Raw genomic sequence first — 6,000 nt, 5'->3', positions numbered from 1 at the left:
ATTTTTCCAACCTCCCTTGATCTCCTTTGAGTGTAATGTTCGTTATCCCCACATATTTCCTTGTGTTTTTTATATTCCCTGTTTCTGCAGCTGACTTCTTCCCGTCTGTAGCTTTTCTCCCCACCCCACTGTTCCTGTGACAGAAACCTTTTACCTCACCCCACCATGCTCCATCTCCGTGTGTTGCAGTGCGTGAAAGCAGACGGACTTTGCCCATAGCTTTCAGAGTATCAACAATTTTCAAAACCCAAAACTGTGTGACGCAACAGGGAGGAGTAATATACTATTTAATTGGGAATTAAAGGATTCTAGTTGGGCATTATGTTTGTTTGCCTCTAAAAAGCCCTTTTTTTTTTTTTTTAAAAGTACCCCCTAATACATTTTATTCGGTCTCTTTATTTTTCCTCGTTTCAGGACAGCCCACCACTACTGGCCCCCACTTACCCCGTAGGACTGAAGGAGTCTCCACCTCTGCCATTCCCTGTGGTAAGTCATGTTGAATATGTTCTGTCTTTAAACATTTATGCATTAGGGTCGTCTGTATTTTCTATAACTTCCCTCATCTATTCTACTTTTAGATCCGCTTTAACCTTGAAAAGTCGCATGTGTGTGTCTTTTTCTTCTAAATTCTCCCAGTTTTCGCAGCTGACTCCCTCCTGTCTGTAGATTTCTTCCTCTGCCTTTTTAATAACCTTTCTCTTGCTCCTCTTTTACAGGTCTTGTGTGAACAGACGATTGTTGGTAACACACAGAGGGACACAGGCCTAAGCATTCTCACCGTCTGGGTTAACAGAAGGCTTTATTGATAGTACAGGTAAAGAGATGCTTATCATCGACCTCCTGATGATGTCCTGTCATAAAAGGTTCCATGATGTCATGACTTATCGTGGCAGAATATCAGCAAAATATTATGAAGAATTAGTTGACAACTTACTTGGTCTATTAAACTTTTCAAAGTAATAGTAAATATAAATGGATAACTCGACATTAGTGATGTATTGCTTCCGTAACAGGTGCAAAATAATATAGTGGTTACATCATGTATCTAATATGTGCCTTATGTTTTTGTCTAGGACCGGACGTACTCCAGGCGCCTGCGGAGGACGGCAGAAACCACCACCCAGTGCAGGGGGGAGGAGTGGCTGCTGGGACAAGTGGTAAGTCACTTTCCTTTCTTGTTAAAAGTTACTACATTTGGTAATGTATTTCTTCCATGCCCAATTGTCCAGCTCCTGTTGTTTCTGTCTCACTCGCCCTACCATTCAGTTGTTAGAAGAAAATGTGTGGTCGGTAGTTCAGTGCCCTCACCTATATCTTACCCCATGTTTCCTGTCCCACTCAGCCCATAAATTAAAATCCCATCTCAGCATCCTCCACATTTCTCCCATAGTTTCTACCCAAGTGACTACTTTATGGCTTAATTACTGTCCGATCTTCCACCTCCCGTTAAACATGTGATTACGCTTTACAGTTACTATATGACTCCCATCCAGTCCACAGCCAAACATAAACCTGGCCCAAGGCCTGTGTTTCACTTCCCTAACTTTACCTTGCCCCATAGCCGTTGGAAAAGGTATTTGTAGAGCGCTATTTTGGGTGCATGGTGAAACTGAGTCTGAAGTAATATTCAGGGTGGAACTCCGGAGGGGAGGGAGTAGGAAGGGTCGGAGCAGGGCCATTGGAATTTATGATGAGACACCACCAGCACGAAACATGCTGTCCCTAACGGATGTCTCCATGAATGTTGCAAGTTATAGTCAAGCATATTGTGCAGCAAAAATTGACTATGCCCTATTCATCAGTGGAAATATATACTTATGTTTGGCAGCTCATTCACTAATTAACACACATTAAGCATGTTGCAGGTGTCAGCCTTAACACATGAAATCGTTACCATCCTTCAAAGAAAAAAATATGTATTTTGATTATGGTGGTTATGATGGATGAATTCCTACCACACATTGCTACTGCATTGTGGGACGTTTGTATGGCAAGAATTGCGTCAGAAACATTCCAGTGATCCTAGGTGAACAGAAATGTTGTGGCTTGTGTACATTGAGTTGAGTACTACAATTTGTGTTTTTCTTCTTTTGATCATTTAGCTACTCCTGCCAGAGGACCTGCGGCAGGGGCCCACTCACAGATAGATACAGCTGCTCAGCTGTGCCTCATGAAATGGAGGCAATTGCAGTGGAGTACAGCTGGCTGGTGGTGCTCAATGGGGAGGAGAAGGAGGCAGCCTCTGCTGCCTCGGGACACCAGCAACATTGCCCTACCACAGACAGCCGAGGTCCTCAGCCACCCAACTACCCCCCAACCACCACCACCACTGTAGACTCTACCACCCTCCAGAGAATCGTGCAGGACCTGGAGGAGAATAAGCACTGCCAGCAGAAACGTTTGTGTCCGTTTGAAACTGTGGTGGCCTATTTTTCTCTGAGGGGTGGGAATTATTATGGGAGGAAAGGGTTGGGAAGACTGTTGGAAACAAGGTATCTGTGGGATATGTTGGGATTTGGGTGAGGGGTTGGGCCTATTGTGGGAGGAAAGGGAGGGACTTTTGTTCATTTTTGCCAAGTAAATCACTGAGTTTTTTGTTTATCTTCATGGATGCCTTTGCTTTTCTGGTTAGAAGAATGGCATCTCACACAGTTAAAAAAGAAGCACCTCCAACACATTGACAACAGATGCTCTCCTTTTCGTCACCTGTCCCATTGCAAGCCTATTGTCTCACTTTGTTCATCACCTTTATCTTTCAAGTTTATTTCCTTTCCCGATATCTCTTTCCATGTGTTGTTAACTACTCTACTTATATCTCATCCAGTCCAAAAAAAAAACACCCCGCAAACAGTGTTGTAAAACAGAATGAGTGAGATGACCATGCACAACCCTCCCATCCTTGCCTGAAGAGACTGAGCAGCATCTACCCTCTCAGCGTTAGTTATGTGTGTACTACTTACTGCCTGTCCCCTCTCTAACTAGTGACAGCTAATGGATTCCATCAGCGTACAACAAAAACATCAATCCCTCTTTTCCTGAGAGCAGTCTTTTTTTTTTTTTTAACCAGTATAGATAAAGCGATGTCGGCTACCTCTCCTAAAATCGGTCCATATCTTAATGCAGGGTTTTGCAAAGAGCCTTTTTTAATGTTTGTGGTGGTGAACCAATAGCTCTAAAAGACATCACAGGGATTGCAACAGGACATCATAAATGAACCTGGTGATCTGAACTAGTAAATCACTCCCACTGACTACACCAAAAATACAGAATGAGTGCAAAATCCAAGGCACATAGTGTTAAGTTTCTCACTTAAAAAAGCATAATGTATCCTTAATTCTCAGGCGATGTCCGGAGGACACAGTTGAAGGTTACTTCAGTAAATACATATACATGCGACGTATGTTGTGCACACTACCTATACTTGGATATACATCACTCTCATTAAGTCTCTTCACTATGATATGCCTTTGTAGGAGGGGTGGTGTGGGCAAATGTAGATTTCGGTACTAGCCATCTTCTGTACCAGTTGGGGTCATTTTACTCATACCCCCCATCAAGTGTGAGATCTGTTGATGGTGGAAATTAACACACAACTAAACTGATCACACAACCTTGGGGAAGAGGGATAAGGGTTTTATGAACTGATGGGTAGGGGGAATTAGGGAAAGATGAGAGACACACAACATTCATCAAATCGATCAGGCCATCACATCTGTTGTGAAAGGAAGATGACAGTTCAGTTGCCAAAAGCAAACCATCCTTCAGCTCCCATACTCCCAAGTTATCTAATCCGTTTGTTACCCATAGCTTGAAAAATAGGGAGGACCTACACAGTTCAAAGAAGAATTATGGGTAGTTATGAAAAGAAAAATGATGGTACTTATACATTTTACTGGCATTGTCTGTCTTGGGTGCAGGGCTGAACCACAAAGTTGGAGTGCTATGCAGCAATCCTGGAATACAAGGCAGCCTGTAGAGTGTAAAAATAAAATGTCAGTACTGGAGAGTCAAAGTAAGCATGATGATGCCTTGAGAACAAGAGGGCTTAGGTTTGTGATGTAGTATGCCATTAACTAAGAAGTGAGGTGAACAAAACTCATACTGCCAACCACAGACAACTAGTTTCATGTACCTGACTGATCACTCTAACAGTTTTTTTGCTGTCCTCCTATATATAACTTCTGTTGTATTAGTCTGGAAAGTAGAATCCACCCTCAAACTCAGGGGAGTCCTCAGGAATATAATCACTGACCAAACTTGAGATGACATACCAATTGCCCTCGTCATCCTCCATTGTTTCAGAAGCATTATAATCCCTTGGAATTAAGTGTTTGTTCATTTTAATCATCACCAATCTCTTCATGTTGTGAGGTGAGAGACTGGTCCTTCAGACTGTGATATCTGCTCCAGCTGCACTGAAAACACACTCCGAAGAAACACTGCCTACCGGACATGCAAGATGCTTTATTGCAAGCCTACTGAGCTCTGGCCACTGTGCCCTCTTGTCATACCAATAGATCAATGGGTCTTAATCCAGGTACACTTCTGTTGGTCATCCAGCTAGTTCTGGACCCTCTTATGAATTGCCATTTGCATTACAACTAGCTGTGCCTAGACCTCAGCACTTCCCTTAAGTTCTGCTGAATAAAAACCAACCCACTGTAGAAGTAGGACGTGAATTTGAACTTTTGATGCTGTGAATTTTGAAGTAGCTGGCAATGGTGCTGGCTTCTGCTGCAGATGCTGCGAGCCAACAACACTGCGGTATTTGGAGGTGGAAGGCTGCCCTGCAGAAATTCTGTCCAGGTCTCCAATTTGCTGCTGTTCTTCTTCTGAACATCTGCTCAAGGCTGCTCAAGGACTGACATGATAATCTATCTAGTATTACTGCCACAAGAGTGCTCAGCAATCCCCTACACTTAGACACATGATCACGTCAGGCCTGGTTGTCAGAACACAACATATTTTATTATCAAAACATATAAAAACATCACACAGGCCAAAGAAGGTTAGAAAGGTCATTCCAGACAGAGAATCCATCCTATGCTGTGTGCCATTTAATTGCCACGTTGCTGACCTCAGTCCTGCCTCTACAGTCAACCAAGGACACTGCAGGTAGACCCCTGCTTTTCGGGTATGAGGGCAGGTGTGCCTTCCATGGACTAAGTACAGGCAGAGAAAAGGGCTAACACTGCTGTGCTCTCACGTAGAAGCTAGGAAGTGTGGGTAGGAATTTTTAGGCAAATGTTTATTCCAATATGCTGGGATTGTTTATCTGCTTCGCACTTGTGGCAAAAATTCTGATTCTATGTTTCATCTTCCTAATATTCACAGCTCTTGCATGTTATTATAGATGGCAGTCTTGTCAATAAATGACTTGAAAACTGTCCTACATCTCTTTGTCTGTGTGTGTGTGTGAGATCTGTGCTAATGCGAGAAAAGGGCAGGATCAACCAGCCGCTACTTTCCTGAGGAGTCCGGCTGTCACAAATCACCTTTACTTCTACATTTGGGTGAGGTGCTGCTAGCTAGCCGAAAGAGTTGGACTGATAGCTACCAGGCGGTGTGGGGTTCCCTACACACGGTGGTGCTGCCAGCCGAAACCAGCAATCTTGTCCCCATAATAAGAGTCCTATGTCACCTTTTCTGATGATGCAAGTCATAAGCTAAGCTACCTTTTTCAGTAAAAGGAATTAAAGTGGCTTGTGCTTTTTTGTATCGTGGATCCAGTATTGTGGCACAGATGTAGTCTTTGGAGTGCCACAATCTCTTTTTGCAGCCTTTGATTAGTGTTCCAACCATGACAATGGAATTGGACAAATGAGGGCTAGGGGAGCGCCTGATGCAAATGCTACCTCCTTTCTAGGTTATGGCACAGGAGGTCAGCAAAGAAGACAGTACCATGAGCCAAGCAATCTCATTTTTGTATCAGCTACAGGATCATTGTAAAAGGGTGAAACAAAGAAAGGTTCACCAGTGTCAATGTAAAAGCAGGAACTT

Source organism: Pleurodeles waltl, chromosome 3_1 (genome assembly GCF_031143425.1).
Source record: "Pleurodeles waltl isolate 20211129_DDA chromosome 3_1, aPleWal1.hap1.20221129, whole genome shotgun sequence".
Taxonomy (NCBI): Eukaryota; Metazoa; Chordata; class Amphibia; order Caudata; family Salamandridae; genus Pleurodeles; species Pleurodeles waltl.
The sequence above is the reverse complement of the archived record's forward strand: the minus strand, read 5'-3'. Positions refer to the sequence as shown.